This window comes from Rhipicephalus microplus, chromosome 10 (genome assembly GCF_043290135.1).
Source record: "Rhipicephalus microplus isolate Deutch F79 chromosome 10, USDA_Rmic, whole genome shotgun sequence".
In the NCBI taxonomy this organism is placed as follows: Eukaryota; Metazoa; Arthropoda; class Arachnida; order Ixodida; family Ixodidae; genus Rhipicephalus; species Rhipicephalus microplus.
Window position 1 is genome coordinate 76,352,021 of NC_134709.1, and position 17,643 is coordinate 76,369,663.

Genomic DNA, 17,643 nt, shown 5'->3' on the forward strand with positions numbered 1-17,643 from the left:
GATGTTACCTGATCCTCACCAGCAGCTTTGCCTCTTTGCAAGCTCTCCAAAGCTTTTCTGACTTCTTCTATTATTACTGGTGGGGTGTCATCTGGGTTACTGCTAGTTCTTATAGTAATAAGGTCGTGGTTGTCTCGGCTACTTTACAGGTCGCTGTAAAACTCCTCCGCTATTTTACCTATCCTATCCATATTAGTAGTTATTTCGCCATCTTTGTCCCTTAGTGCATATATCCGACTTTTGCCTATCCCAAGTTTCCTCTTCACTGCTTTGACGCTTTCTCCGTTTTTCAGAGCGTGTTCAATTCTCTCCATGTTATACCTCCTTACATCGCATACCTTACGTCTATTAGTCAACTTCCAAAGCTCTGCCAGTTCTATTTTGTCTGTTGTACTTGACACTTTCATGATTTGACACTTCTTAATTAGGTTCTTCGTTTCCTGGGAAAGCTTCCCAGTGTCCTGTCTAACTACCCTGCCTCCAACTTCCACTGCACACTCCTTAATGATACTCGTCAGATTATCATTCATTGTATCTACGCTAAGGTTGCTTTCCACACTAAGAGCCAAGTACCTGTTCTGCAGCGACACTCTGAATTCCTGTACTATCCCTCTCAGTTCTAGCTCAATGATTGGCTTCTTGCGTATCACTTTCTGTCGTTCCTTCTTCAAGTCTAGGCGAATTCGAGACCGTACCATTCTATGGTCACTGCATCGTACCTTGCCAACCACTTCCACATCCTGCATGATGCCTGGGTGGGCACTCATTATAAAGTCTATTTCGTTCTTATTTTCGCCATTAGCGCTCCGCCATGTCCACTTGCGGTTTTCTCGTTTTCGGTAGAAGGTATTCAAAATCCGTAAATTATTGCGTTCTGAGAATTCTACTAGTAGCTCTCCTGTGGCGTTTCTAGTACCGATGCCGTAATCTCCTACTGCCTGGTCTCCAGCCTGCTTTTTTTCTATATTTGCATTAAAGTCGCCCATCACTATAGTATACTGTGTTTTTACCTTGCTCATTGCCGATTCCACGTCTTCATTGAAGCTTTCAACTGAAGCGTCATCATGGCTTGATGTAGGCGCGTAAGCCTGTACCACCTTCATCTTGTATCTCGTATTCAGTTTCATTACGATACCTACCACCCTTTCATTTTATGCTATAGTATTCCTCTATGTTGCCAGCTTTGTTTCTGTGAATTAGGAACACCACTCCCAGTTCTCTTCTGTCTGCCAAGCCCCGATAGCAAAGGACGTGCCCATTTTGTAGCACCATCAAGGCCTCATCTGTCCTCCTAACCTCACTGAGCCCTATTATATCCCATTTAACACTCTCTAGCTCCTCGAATAGTATAGCTAGACTTCCCTCACTAGATAAGATTCTAGCGGTAAACGTTGCCAAGTTCAGGTTCCAATGGCGGCCTGTCCGGATCCAGAGATTCTTAGCACCCTCTGCTGCGTTGCAGATCTGACCGCCGCCGTGGTCAGTTGCTTCGCAGCTGCTGGGGCCTGAGGGCTGTGAGTTATTTGACGTATGCATGTGGGAGGTAGTGGCCAGATACTGCACCAGGGTGACCAATCCTTCTCTGGTGAGGGAGTGCGTTCCCGGTGGTGGTTACCGGTGAGGCCGCACCCCAGGCCTCTTAATGCAGTTCCATCAACCCGCGGATATTTTTTTTAATCCGGTTGGGAACTGCGCGGCACCGGGATTTGAACCACGGACCTCTTGCATGCGAGGCGGAGTAACTATGCTTAACCATGTTTATTTTGAGCTTTACAACTGTTTTTTAAAATAACAAGTTCTTACAATGAGACGATGTGGCTATAAACAGCTAATGACGTAATGCATAAAATATGTGAAACACAGGACAAAGGAAGGGACAAGAGCCCTCCTTTGTCCTCTCTCTTGTCCTGCGTTTCACACATACTACGCGCCACATCATTAGCTATGTCCTACTGACACGCCCAACTTCTTACAGTCGAATCTCATTAATTCGAACACGCTCAATTTGAACTTCCGGTCGATTCGAACTCACGATGAGGTCCCGCCAAAGCTATGCGCACTTCAATGGGCGCAAACGCCCTATAATTTGAACGCGCAAGCACTTGGGACGGCTAATTCAAACATACCGTGCTCCTAAAATGCTCTCAGCCCCCCGCCCAATCCCGCGGCGGCACCTACGACACCTCAACGCTGCGCGCGAAGGAAATGAAAAGTATAAATGCATCGCAAGCTGCGTGCGAAATTGGTTGATTGATTTGTAGGGTTTACCGTCCCAAAACCACCATATGATTATGAGAGACGCCGTAGTGGAGGGCTCCGGAAATTTAGACCACCTGGGGTTCTTTAACGTGCACCCAAATCTGAGTACACGGGCCTACAACATTTCCGCCTCCATCGAAAATGCAGCCGCCACAGCCGGGATTTGATCCCGCGACCTGCGGGTTAGCAGCCGAGTACCTTAACCGCTAGACCACCGTGGCGGGGCGTGCGAAATTGGTTGACTCGCTGCAAGGCAAATGTGTGCAGAGGCGCGTCACCGATTACTTCAACTATTAATGGATGTCCTGTGATTTGTGAATAAATGTAAGTCTTCTGAAACTTGCCCCTCGTGTGTTAGCTCAATGCACATGCGCCACTGCATGGGCAGCCCTCTGTTTACTTAGCTTCAATTAATGCGAACTTCTTTTAAATTTTCGGGCCCCTTCGAGTTCGGATTCTCGAGATTCGACTGTACTATTGTCGGCTTAATACAGCTTCTCTGTATTTGTACTAGGTTGCGTGGGTCTGCACTCAAGGTTCTTGCGCCTGTGTCGCGGATGACTTGTCCCTTCATCGTTACTCTCTTGATACATGAGGCAAGCAAAGTCATCAAAAAGATTGCCCGCAGCTTCCCTCGGGGGAACACTGAAGAGGATGCGGAGCATATAATTGGTTAACGGGGTGTTAAAGTGCGACTTACTTGGGTCGATGGCTAAATTGGTTAACGTGGTTTTGAAATGGGGTGTTAAATTGCGACTTACTTGGGTCGATGGCTAAATTGGTTAACGTGGTTGTAGGAGGGGGTGTTAAATGAGTGAACACGTACACACGTATGCGAAAGGGCGGTGCTGGTCGAAGGGACGTCGATCATTCTGTTTGTGGATTCGTTGGCATTCATTTCACCGCGACGTTGGACGTCGACGCGCCGTACAAGCCAACCGACGAGCGGCAACTGAGCGAGCGAGTGCCGACCTTGAGTATATATACAGCGCGACGGCGCATGCACGTCCACTGGAGAATCAGGAGAATTGTAGAATGTTCTCGAAGGGGAGAAGCGCGCGCGGCACAGATGGTGGGTGACGGTGCATGCGCGCGTCAGCTGTCGAATGTTCGAGAAGGGGGAGAAGCGCAACGGCGCATTCGCGCGCGTCAGCTGCCGATGTTCTCGAAGCGGGACGGCGCATGCGCGCGCGTCAGCTGCCGATGTTCTCGAAGCGTGATGGCGCATGCGCGCTACATTATACACCTAGCGAATGTTCGTGAAGAGAAGCGCACGCGGTGTGTAGAGAAGGAAGGGTGCACAGATGGTGGAGGAGTGAAGCGCCCGCGGTGTGTAGAGGAGGAAGGGATGCACAGATGGTGGAAGGAGGAGGAGGAAGCTTGCGGACGGCGCCGCACTACAAGCCTCGAGTATTAGATGCTCCGCATCTAAAACATCTGTGCGCATATGTGCAGCCCTGCCGACAAGCAAAACGCATCATTTCCCAGACACACTGTTGGTAGAATAACCATGTAGCTCCAAAATATTAGCGACCCAGAAACTGCATGCATGGTTTCATGAGCATGCAGAAAAGTTATGCCTCATTAAAAACGCCCGCAAGCATTGAAGATAATTCACTTTTAAAGCATTTGTACCACTTGGCACAAAGACCATCTGGTCCAGAAGATTTCCCGGGATTTAACTTATCAATCACCCGTTCAACTTCGGATGCAGATATAGATAATTCCAAAACGTTTTTCACTTGCTCACTCACTTGCGGCATGCGTCCTAAATATTCTTCTTTGATTCTTTCTGGGTTTACCTGTCTACACGCAAAATGGTTTTCAAAATGACTTGAAAATACGGATAAAATGCTGTCCGTATCGGTTACTTCGTGACCATCCTTCTCTATTTTTTCAATATGATTCCGTCGAGCGTTCGTTTTCTCCACCCCTAATGCTCTTTTGGTTGGCGTCTCTCCAGCCGCGAAAGCCTCAGCCCTAGCACGGACGAGTGCACCGCGGTAGCGTTCCTCGTCAAACAGAGCAAGTTTCTGCTTAATATTGCGTATGTCAATTTTATACTCTCCCGGTTGTTTGCACTCGAAGTCTATTAGTCTTTCCAAAGTCATTCGGAGTTCTTTTAGATGCGGAGCATCTAATACTCGAAGCTTGTAGTGCGGCGCCGTCCGCAAGCTTCCTCCTCCTTCTTCCACCATCTGTGCATCCCTTCCTCCTCTACACACCGCGCGCGCTTCACTCCTCCACCATCTGTGCACCCTTCCTCCTCTACACACCGCGTGCGCTTCTCCTCTTCACGAACATTCGCTAGCTGTATAATGTAGCGCGCATGCGCCGTCACGTTTCGAGAACATCGGCAGCTGACGCGCGCGCATGCGCCGTCGCGCTTCGAGAACATCGGCAGCTGACGCGCGCGCATGCGCCGTTGCGCTTCTCCCCCTTCTCGAACATTCGACAGCTGACAGTGCATGCGCCGTCGCGCTGTATATATACTCAAGGTCGGTGCTCGCTCGCTCAGTTGCCGCTCGTCGGTTGGTTTGTACGGCGCGTCGACGTCCGAGGTCGCAATGATCGACGTCCCTTCGACCAGCGCCGGCCAAAGTGGCATCTAAAAGCCATCGTGCTCCAAGTTCGTCGCAATAAATAAACACCGCCCTTTCGCATACGTGTCGTACGTGTTCACTCATTTAACACCCCTCCTACAACCACGTTAACCAATTTAGCCAGCGACCCAAGTAAGTCGCAATTTAACACCCCATTTCACAACCACGTTAACCAATTTAGCCATCGACCCAAGTAAGTCGCACTTTAACACCCCGTTAACCAACTATATGCTCCGCATCCTCCTCAGTGTTCCCCCGAGGGAAGCTGCGGGCATTTTTTTTCTTTCTTTTTCCTTTCGTAACTAAATGCGCAAGAACGATCAATAGCTTTTATTTTTATTCGCTGCTTGAACTCTTCCTATTGTTGTGCAAGTTTACCTTCATCATCCATTTTTATCTCAATGATACTGTTCATTACCTGATCTACGAAATATTCGTCAGTGATCAAAGTGGAATTAATCTTCCACAGCTCCCATGAGAAAGTTCCACCTTTTGTTATCTCTCCCATATCACATTTAACTAAATAATGATCACTGAAGTGTATTGGGTAGACAGCTTATGTCTTACAGTGGGCTAATAATTCAAGCGACACGTAAATTCGATCAAGACGCACATGGCTATTCCCCTAAAAATGTCTGAAACGCACATCTCGTGTTTCCTTCATACAGGCGCCCCCGTCTTCTAACTCGAATTCAGTAACTACGTCCGCTAGCGTCCTACTACTTTTATCGTAAATGGCGCGTCCGTTTGCTCGATCTCGCCGGTTGAGGACGCAGTTAAAATCACCAAGTAATACATATTTCCTTTCCAAAGTGAAGTGCTGCTTTAAGCTTGAAAAAAAAGTGATCGTTCTTCGCAAATGGTTGGTGCATAAATACACACTATACGCTACTGACATTCATTGAATACAAAATCACAGGAAACCAATCTACCCGACGGGCAAGAGAAGGTATCTTGCATTACCAGACCCGGTAACTTCTTAATGAACAAAACACAGCCTGCCGAAGTGCCTATTGCTTCAGTTACAATTGCGTAGTAACGCGCCGTAAACTTCAGCACCATGCCCCGGGTCTTCTCCTCACCGTCTATTTTTGTTTCTTGTACAGCTACTATATCCAGATCATGATCCACGAGCGGCCTGTAGACTTGGCTCTGTTTCCTCTTGGCGGCAAGACCTCGAACATTGAACGTTGCCGCTCTAAGTTTCGGTGCAAAAGCCATGTCTGCCCAATGAAGAAGTTAGCCCGGGGCATGATGCTTACCTTCAGCGTCTAGCATAGACGCTAGACATCTTCAGAGCCTTCAGGTGGACCCGTGCCACTGGAGAACAAAGGTGGTCAGTGTTTGTTCAATATCGGTTTGAAACGCAGCCTTGTGCAGATGCGTCTGAACGAAGTCGCCTTCGCAGGTGGCCCCTCTTCATGCTTTTCACTGGACACCTCACGCCATCCTGCAGACTGCTCGCGGGGTCTTTTGCTTGACGCCCCACCACTGATACTCTCGCACGACACTGGAAGTTCGGTTAATTCCACCGGCTCAGGCTCCTTCGATGGGGTGCTTGTGAAGCCTTCTTCGGTTTGCCGGCTGGCTCTTGAATAACCTCCTCAGATTCTATATCTTCTTGGACTGTTGGTTCATCACCACCAGTCGTTGTGGCAGTACCTGTTGAAGCCTCTGGGTTCACCACGTCACCTGCGCCTTTCGCCGCGTCTTCAGCCTCGGTCACGTCCATCACCAACTCTGCTGTGTCTTCACCTTCAGCTGATCCTATAGCCGATGCGTACGTGCGCATGCACGCGTCCTCGCTGTGGCCAAACCGCCGACTGCGCGAGCATCGGGGTACCTTACACTCTCTGCTAACATGGCCGGTACCTTGGCAGCGCAGACACTGCAATGGCCGACCAGGTGCCACCACAAGTGCCTGTTCACCAGCCACCCTGATTTATTGCGGGAGATCTTCAACCTTCACGCCACTCTTGAGCTTAAGAAGCACAGTTCGTGTGGTTGACCCCTTGTCGCTGACTCCTTGAACACGCCAATTCTCCCTGGTGACTTGTACGACCTTCCCATAAGTCGCCAACGCCGTTCGCACGTCTTCATCGTTCACGTCATACAGCAGCCAATGAAGACACAGCCGCACCTGCTGATCCTGGGGGTCTACGATGATGCAGCGTCGACCTTTGACTTTCAGCTCCTTCACGTCCAGCGAGCGTCTCGTAGCGTCTGCGTTGTTCATAGTGACTGCCCAGACATGTATTATCTGGTAGGCCCCCAGTGCCAACACCTCCGGCAGTAGTCCTGTAGGTCCAAGCGCGTCTCAGAAATCTTCTACTCGATACGGTCTGCCACGCACGTCACCGTGTAAAAACACAGTGTTTTGCGCGAAGCGTCCCTTGGGCAGTGGTGGCAAAATAATCTCGTATCCTGCGTCTTCGTCTTCGGTCATCCTGTTACCGCGGCTAGTATGTGCCGCAAACGCCGCTCCTATAGATCACATAATTCTTGCGTCCGACGTGCGTGAGTGCCAACGAAAGAATCTTAAACGCGTTTACTCACACCATACTATGAAAGTGCACGAGCTTATATAGCGATGAATATCGACTGACCATAGTGGCACAAGGTACAAGTAGGTTTTCTTACACTTTTTTTACGTTTTGTATTTACCACAACATGCGCACACGTAAATGTATTGTATCTGATGCTTAGACAAACGTAAGTTTATCAATGGCGGCACAATAATGAACGGAATAATTACTAGAGCTTATCAGAATTCACCCCCAAGCCATGCTTAGAATACCCAAGGTATTCCGAACGCTGCGCCATCTCTCGACCACTCACACAGTTACTTTTTTTTTCTTGAAGCCTCCAAGAGTGCAAACACTTGCCGCGCGTTAGTGATTTCGGAGGTCACGTTTTTTTATTCTTCTTTTTGTTACTTTCAGAGGGCGCAGCATGCAGGCCAAACTTTGTCTCCGTCGTGGTAGGTGTTCTGTGGTCACGTCGACCTCGTTTAGTTGTTTCGTCTTAAGGTTTGCTTATATTCTTTTTACGTGCTTACCACAAGTGTGATCATTAGCCATGGATACAGTACACCACTAGCCCTTCAATGACAATGTTTTTGATGCGGTAACGACCGTCCTAGCAGTGAATACGTGCGTTACAACGCGGGTCTTTCGAGAGAAATAAGCGATGACCTTGCATACGACGGTATTTTTTGTGAGCTGTGACAGTAGCTGTTGGCGTCGCTGCAGCTCTAATACTTGAGTGGAGGAACTATCGCTGCAGTGCGCAAGTTTACTATGACTTTATGGAATGTTGTGCCAACATACTTTTCTGCTTCAGATGCCACTCGCGATTCGCCTCACGTGTCAACTTGCAATCATAGTGCGTGCCACAATTTCGTTGTTAGCGCTGAGGCTGTGGTGGTTATTACTCTGGATTCGGAATACTCTTTTCACAAAGGTGAGTGAGCGTTAGTGCTTACTTGCTGCGCACAGCTGTTACTAGAAGTGCATTTTGTGTTGAGTTTCTCACGACAAAAAAGAATCATGGACGAGGAAGGCATACTGCACGCGTGCATAATTCCTTCCTACTTCTCAGTGCTGGCATGGGCAATTCCAAACAAATGCGATTGAGAATTTGGTTTAACCTACAGAAGTCATCGGTTCACTTTTCACAAAAGTTTAGTTATGATGATTTTTAAAACGTTTCTGATGGTTGTAACCTAGTCCGGCGAATAAACGCTCAGTGAAACTTCGCCGCCTGTTTTTCTTTCTTGTTTCACATGCCGTGGTAGCATAGTCTTATTGGGTGTCGTGTGACTATGCCGGAGCACGCAGGTTCGGCTTCTGACCACGGCGGCCGTATTCAAATGGGGGTAAACTGCAAAGAGCATTCATATGGCGGTAGTGGCACGCATAACTGTATCAATTGTATATGATCGCGCTTTCACGCATGGACTGTAGAGTAGTATCAGGTTTCCTAGAATGTTGAAAAATTTAGTGTTATGCTTTTTTACGTGCCTCGTTGAATGCATGAGTGCTGTTGGTGCCCTGCGAAACTAAAAATGCGTGGGCTTACCAAGTACGTCGACACCGAAAAAAATCATTATTTTTGTACACTCTAAGGTAATCGATAAAGCAAGACTGCTTGGGAAGCAGAGCTCCTTGTATTCGTGACAAATTGGTAGTATGAAACAACACGAGACACACATGGAAGTGTGTGGAGCATCGTGCGAGTGCCTGACGATAAAAAAAGAGAGGTTTCTACTCTACACCAATAAAACAAAAAAAACGTCACTCCTGCATTGCTTACAACAATCTTAGGGAAAAGCAATCGCTCGCGACTGGACGCGGCCGGCTAGGCTTGGCGTGATCATGCGCGTGCGCTTGCAAGGTCCTCGTGATTGAAGAGAAACTTGAACGTTGAAGGAGGAACGTTGCTCCTTTGGTCCTTGCCGCGAGAGGGCGCGACGGGTAAAGCGCCCGAAAGAGAGGAAGTCGCTGCGCCGAAGGAGGAACGGAGTTCGTTTCTCCATTCTCGCTCCTTTTTTTTATAGTGTAGATGTTTACCATCCGATTGGCTTGACGCTTTATTACCTTACTAATATTACATGTTACGAGGCTCAGATACAACAGAACATGCTCATATCTCTAACGAAAAATGCTTTATGCATCAATGATTGAACTTCCCATCTCTATTGCTCGCATAACTTATACAACCAGCCTGAGTTCTCTTGTGCGGCGTGTAATCGTAACGGAAAAGTTATAAGAATCCTGAAACCGGCCAAACATTCTGGTGCAGTGTGCTCTGATTGGTGCTTAAATTTTTCTATTCTCCTTCTCCAGAGGTGCACTGAGGTACGAGATGGAGCCACTTTTCTTTTCTCTAATGTGTGATGTTCATCACTTCCAGTTTTTTTTTTCTACGTGGAGCAGCTCCACCTTTTATGATGATGATCTTCTATATGTATGGCTCACGCCTACTCTGCGGGATTGACCATGAAACAAATTATTTATAAGAGAAAGCAACCCCATAACTATCAACAGGCCAGGCAGCTCCAGGTGCTGCCTCACGCAAGGTTGTTGATGCGGCTGCGGCGCTGGGTATTTCTCTTCACTACAACGTGTTTAGTTCTCTATACCATACATCTGCAATAGGTAGACCATTCAGTTAACCTCAGTTACCACACTGAATATACTTTATGAACATGAGCTAGAGATAGTCGCTAACGTATAATATCGTTAAACGCATGAAACTATGAAGCAACAAAACTGGAAGAACCTGTATTTTGGTTTAGTCAAGGCATGTGGAAATGAGAGATGGACAATGTTTTTAACCATTATGAATGCTTCCGCTTTGCTGTCGCTGTATACTGGAAGCAATAACAGGACAAAGAAAAGAGAAAATTCTCACGGGAAACTGGACAGGGCGTCATTGAAGCTTGAGTGAGGTAATAACTAATTAAAGAAATCATAGGTGTCACGTTCCTTGAATCTTTTAGAAACATGTGTAGGAAAGAAATGATTGCTAACAAAGCTACCATGTCATTTTGATGATGAGAATATGTGACATTGCTAGTGACGGCACAATAAAAGTTTAAGATTACGTGCTGACATGATGATTTTCTCCATCCATGGCGTTGCCGCCACCGCCACTGGTTTCTTTTTGCCTTTAATGAGGAATCTAATGATTTCGCTTTGGAAACCTACAGCCTGTCATAGTGTATGTTCGAATCATTTTCATGCATCTGTAAAAAAATGTTACACAATGAAATGCGCAAGTTTGTTGTAGGTTCTCACATAATTGAGAATGATGAATACCACTAAATTAACGCCACCAGAACAAGAGCATGTTATGAGTCTACTGCTTCTGTACCAAGAAAATAAAGACGCCATTACTGCGCTGTATGCTGAAATCAAACACATTAGCGCATGCAGTACCGGTTTTCTGGAACATTCAAAACTACGCTGGAATGAATCATTAGGCAACCCTGTAGCATGAGTCTCAGGAGTTTCTCATGACACAAGCTATGAACCTCTCGCATCCCATGGACAAAAGACTTTGGTAATAATATTTGAGCTAAACCTCGCAGTCCTACGCCCATGCAAGTGCTTACTACCGGCACACGAAGCATTCATTTCAAGTTCTATTTATGTACCAATCCTGTCCTCACTTGCTCAGGAGCTGCCGGTACCCGTCCTTTTAAGTCTAACCGTAAGCAGACAGTGATTGGCCATTAGTCGACGTAATTCACGAGTGGCGTTTGAACCGGGCGCCCTTCTCATCAAAGGGGGTTGTCAGATGCCGACAATACGCTCTGCTTTCCTTTGGCATTACAAAGAGAGCCCCACTTCGGTGTTTAGGGATCCCAGCGAGAATAGGTGATCGCGTTTCGTCACGTGCGATCAAGCTCATAACGCGCTGTTACGAAACCTTTCTCTCTAGCGTCATCTGTCCCTGCATAGCTTCCATCGTGGTTTATCGCAACCAGAAAAAAAGAAAGAGCACTTAAGCAGACCTCAGTATTTACGCTCCTGCGTATCAGATCAATCCAAAGTGGTTGCATCGATCAATGTTTCATGTAATAATTTTCGATTCTGAAGTCATTCAATAATTACTCGATAAAGGGGCTCATAGTTTTTATATTGTTCAGACAGCTGCGTGAAAACGTTGTTTTTACAGGTTGCGCCTTAAAAACATGTGAGAACTGTTAACGTTAACTCTGACCAGAAGGCCTGGCACGCGCGCACGCACACACACACACACACACACACACACACACACACACGCGCAAACGCGCGCGCGCACACACACACACACAGATATAGAAAGATAGATAGATAGATAGATAGATAGATAGATAGATAGATAGATAGATAGATAGATAGATAGATAGATAGATAGATAGATAGATAGATAGATAGATAAAAATGCCGTGGTGCATTCCCCATCCCTTAATTTCTCCAGTGTAGGGTAGCATGCCAGTCCTAGATGGGTTAGCATTCGGGCCTTTCCTTTGAGGGGCAAAACAGAAAAGTTTATTGCAAACTGGTAACAACATTTCAGGTGAGTACAACTGTCTGTTGTAACAAAATCACTTCAGTGGCGTGTACAAACAAGAGAACATAGACAATATGTAACACACAGCACTTCCAATATTCTCACAGATCACGAATCACTCACGAAAACAAAGAGAAAATAAACGCAAAAAAGCAATTGATTGCAACAGATTCACATATTACGTGTGGCGAGAAGAAATTTTCTCCCCCGAGTTAAAACGGCAGTAAAGGAAGTTCAACGTTCCTGTTCAGAACTCCAAAAAAACGTGTATGCGACCTTCTGATAAATGCTTTTTCACCCTGAGTTTCCATCTGTTCAGTAAGGTACCGAACCATGATCATTCTAATCTTCTGTAAGGCTGGGTATGCAGCTCGTTGGGGTCATCGCCGTGCTTCGGCCATACAGCGGTGACGCCACAAGACGAACATTGTGACGTACAGTATGAGTTGTTCAAATAAGCCTCTTCTGCGCTGTTGGCTCGAAGGAATTGACACTCCGAATCGACGACGCACGACACGCCCCACGCCTTTGGCCGCTACGCATTCAAACAACGTGTGGTGGATCGTTTCTTGTTTCCCGCAGTTGGGGCAGTGGTCAATGAGAACGACGCCCCACTTGAACAGTCTCTGACGAGTGGGCAATGCGTCCCATCGCCGCAGCCAATCAAATTCTCTAGCTATTTCCGGTACGTGAAAGGTCCGCCATTTCTTCTACTTGCTGGGCCTCCATCTCTGTTTTTCCTCGTCAGTAATCGAGCGACTGATTAACATTTCGCTAATGCGTGCGGGTGCGAGCTTTGCAAAGTATTCTTCGGTGGCGTCGCCGTCAACCGAACGCTTGAGTCCCTCTGCTGCCTTATAAAAGGCATGTGAATGTTCTGCTTGAGGTCCCCGGTACCTTTCCGACGTGAATGCGGCTCCAAGAGTTCTTTCCTTTTATGGGCAAAGCTCCTTATAGCGGCACCCATTTGTCCCTCGTAGCCGTAGTAGTAGTCGTAGTGTGTAGCCAGTATTACATTTTGACCTCCAAAATGGTGCTGGTGAGAGATTTCTTCTGTGCGTAGTTGAACAATAAAAGGTAGTGCTCAATGTACATGCCATTCGCTGCTAAGGGGGAGTAAGCGACAGGAGAATTCGGCTTTTAGTTAACGCGCACGCTGCGAATTTTTTATTGTTCAAAAATACACAGAAGACAAGAAACGGTTTCTATGTTACACTCGCTGGGCATAACCGCCTAGGTTTTAGAAAGGTTTAGTGAGCATTGGGCCGCAGTGCCATGAATACAGTGAACTGGTATATACCATGAACTCGAGCTGGTTAAAGCGGGGAAGTGGACACGAAGCGCAAGCCATAAAAAAGTGTGCGTGTGCCACCTCTCTTTAGTCCTTGGAATGTCCGCCGTATGGCGGTGCTTCTGTATGGGGAATATATGATCAAAATATGCGACATGGTGGTACTTGGTGTGTTGAATAGAAGGACGAACAGATACACAGACAGATGCACAGACGGCCGCAGGGCGCGGGTTCGAATCCCGGCTGCGGCGGCTGCATTTCCGATGGAGGCGGAAATGTTGTAGGCCCGTGTGCTCAGATTTGGGTGCACGTTAAAGAACCCCAGGTGGTCTAAATTTCCGGAGTCCTCCACTACGGCGTCTCTCATAATCATATAGTGGTTTTGGGACGTTAAACCCCACATATCAATCAATCAATGCACAGACGGACGGACGCACGGATGGCTGCACAGACGGATTGACGCATGGACGGACGCAGGGGCGGATGCATGGACGAACGCCGGGACGGATGCACACATGGACGTGCGGACGCATGAACAGACGCACGAACGGATGGGCAGATGGACGCATGGATGGTCACACAGACGGACGCATGAACGGACGGAAGCAAGAACGAATGAACGGACGAATGCTTCGCCCCACTCTTCATTATTCACTCCGCGGATATGCTGCCTTTTTTTTCTAAACACACAATCTGACAGTAAATGTAGTTTGCTCGAATGCACATCTACAACTATTGCAAGCTCAGATGACCTGGTATACGAAAATAAAATCTGTAAAACTGGTTCCGCCAACAGCGGAGATGGGATATTTAAAAACCAGAACAGAGATAACCTAGCTCGAACAAGAAGCTATGCGAAACCAGTTCGGCAAGCGCACTGGCGCATTATTTCCCTCCAATTTCTCAGCTGCTGTGGAATCACTAAGAGAAACGTACGCAGAGAAAGCCAGCTAAATAGCTTGCCTCTGTCCCACTAAATCTGAAGACGTGCTCCCTGAGCAGGACTAAACGCAGATACTTTGTCAAGCACTGAGAACGTCAAAGAAAAGTAAACGTGCAAAAAATGTGAAATACTCCAAAAAGCTTTACGAGCGTGGCATAATCCAATTCGGGCTACAATTAATGGGAGCTGCTCATGATGCGGACTTGTTCGCTGCGGTGCCCACTGTCGTTTCGCTTCCCTAACCTAATTAGTTCTGCACCTGTGAGGACTCTCGTGGGCAGTACACGTTCAACTCTTTGGCTGCAGGTATGAAACCACAGTGGGAGCTGGCATTGTGATTCGGTATTCTCAAAGGGTGTTTGAAGTTAGTGTGTTAAACGTCTATTCATTAAGAACACCTACCGTTAGACACATAAAAATTGCGATGACACTGTTGTCGGGTTGCACGCGATTTTTAGGCCAGCCAAATGCAGATCCTTTGTCCAATATTTGAAGGGCAATTGTGTGAGGCAGGTCAGTTGTAGGAGTGGCTGCGGAGAATGTTCATGAAGTACGTGCAAGAGTATGTGTTACTGCACCATAAAAACACTTATGGGCCCAAATAACAATCCTACCACAACAAGCTCCTTATTTTAAAGGGCTCAAGAGTTTCACCGACTAAAATTGGGTGATTCTTTGAACCTTGAGAATTGTGCAACAGTTTCTCTTTCAGCTCCCAAATGGTCACTGTCTCGTTGAACATATCACTTTAACGGTTGTAGAAACATGTCTCGGTAGGGAAATGAAGTCTTACTGTACAATGTTGCTGAAAAAAGATTTCGCTAAAAGGAAAGTGGAAGGTTGTTTTTGCTTAATTACGAAGAGAAGCAGTAGCAAGAGAATTCTGGTTAGCCACGGGATAGTGTGCACACACAAGCATCATATACTAAATTTCAACGAATAAAGTATTTAAAATCAAATTCAAAGTGTTTTTCGCAGCACCGCACGTGAAACGCTCCTGCAGTTTTCTTTTAAGCAATTATCCGCCACTTTCGTCACGCGTTTGGGTTGGCTGCCGCCATCCTTGCAAGTACTATCTTTATTAAGTGATGTTTTCAATGGAAAGATGAGACAGTCTTGAGCGAGAATACATAGCCTGGTGTAGTTCTCTGGGCAATGCATTTTCGAGGAGTCGACTCGAAAAGGTGAATATGCGTGATCACAACGTGATAAGTTGTGAACATGCGTTATCACGCATATTAACAATATCTCGCAGTCAGCCTTCGTTAAGAGAGTGATCAATGCCTTGCTCACTGTTTTTTTACTCACGTAGGCGGTTATACTTAATCGAAACTTATGCTGAGTCCCGTCTCACTCAGTGACTATAAAATCGAAACTGCGACTGGGGGGTTTCTTTTCTGTTTTTATTATATCTCGGCTTTGACGTCATAATAATGAGAGACGCCGAAGTGGAGGACCACGATATGATAATAGGAGACGCCGTAGTGGAGGCCTCTGGACATTTTGATGATCTCGTTTTCTTTAACGTGCACCTGAATCTACGCACATGAGCATGAAACATGTTCGCCTCTATCGGAAATGCAGCCGCCGCAGCCGGAATTCGATCCTGCGACCTTCGGGATAGCAGCAGAGTGCCATAAGCACGAGACCAACGCGGTGGGGCTGGGTGGTATAAAGCCTTTTCAAATTATTAACTGTAGCGCAATAGGGCACAAATTTTCTATTTTTTATTGAATGTATATAATGAGAGGTTGGTGCCAATGCGTGGCGCAAAAAACTTTCTATTCATGATAAGTGTATCGTTAGCAACCTAGTTCAACAGAACAAAAAAAAACAGATTGGAACTTTTCTGTGTTAGTGCTCCTTTAAGTGAAGTGATTATTTCGTCGAGAGAAATATGGGTTATATTTCTCAAAGAACAGCTAGAGATTGGTTGATAAAAATAGTGGCGTAACATTTTAAAGTAAAGTTTGATTACATTAAGTTTATGGTACTTCTCTGCTTCATAGCAAGTGTGAGGCAACAAATACTGCTTCTGCGTTGCAAAAGAGCGAAACTTGTGCCATCATAAGCGACGGGTAATAAAAATGTAAAAGCCCACAAAAAGGCAAAGAGCAACAGTATTGACCAGCTAAACCCGGCTGAATGCAGAAGCAATAGATGTCCATTGACAAGTCACATCGCAATCTGTCTTCAGGAAAATTATCAATACTTCACGGGAACACACGATGCAGGCTCGATAAGGGAAGTTCATCTTCAAGCTGTAGGCGCATGCTCGCTAACAGGAGGTCGCCCAGTTCTGGTGTGACACAGGATCTGATATTGACTCCTTTTTTCCCCCTCACCATCACTCCATCGTTGGTAAAGAAAAAGCTGGACCGAATGTAGCACTGCCGTAGCTCCGAGAAACAGTGGGGGCTTCTTCCCAGCAAGATCCTAAAATGAACGTTTTCTGCTTCGTCAGTATCGTGCTTTGCAACTCGGCCCTAATTGGCTCAGGATAGAAACTAAAAAAATACTTGATATTTTTGTGCAACCTGTGAGATCCGTGTGCGTGTGTGTGTGTGTGTGTGTGTGTGTGTGTGTGTTTACCAGAGGTAGTCCGTGACGGTTTTGTTACAGTGGAGCAAGAAAAGGGTCACGGACGGTGACTGTGTGTAGGACTCTTACGAGGAACTTTCGGATTGATTGATTGATTTGTGGGGTTTAACGTCCCAAAACCACCATATGATTATGAGAGACGCCGTAGTGGAGGGCTCCGGAAATTTTGACCACCTGGGGTTCTTTAACGTGCACCCAAATCTGAGTACACGGGCCTACAACATTTCCGCCTCCATCGGAAATGCAGCCGCTACAGCCGGGAACTTTCGGAGGGAAGCGGCCAAGTACCTCACAAAAAAACGATTGACCTAAGTGGACGTGCGCCTTTATACTTTTGGCGATGAAAAAAATCACAGCATATCCACGGAGTGAATGGTGATTGGTGGGGCCAAGCATTCATCAGTACGTTCGAGCTTTTGTCCGCCCATTCGTCCTGCTTCCGTCCGTCCATACGTTCAGCCGTGCATCCGTCCGTGCGTCTGTTCGTGGAGCCGTTCCTCTGTCTGTCTGTTTGTCCTTCCATCTATCCATACGCCCATGCGTCCGCCCCCCTGTTTGTCCGTGTATCTGTCAGTCCGTCCGTCTATTTGTATGTTCATCCATACGTTTGTCCGTCTATCTAGTGAACACTCCAAGTACAACCATCTCACATCTTTTCATCGTGTATTCGACATATACAACATTTAGCTTCTTGCAAATAGCCACTGCTTTATCTCGAAAATCCTCTGTTGCAGGTCTTTGCAAAATTTTTCTGGGATGGCTTCCTTGGTCCTCCACATATACTGTCCGTTCGTGAAAATGGCAAACCCTCTTCGCTTGTCTGGAACATCGCGATAAGCTTATGCTCGTGTGGCTAGGATCGTCGGCCACCGTATATCCAAATT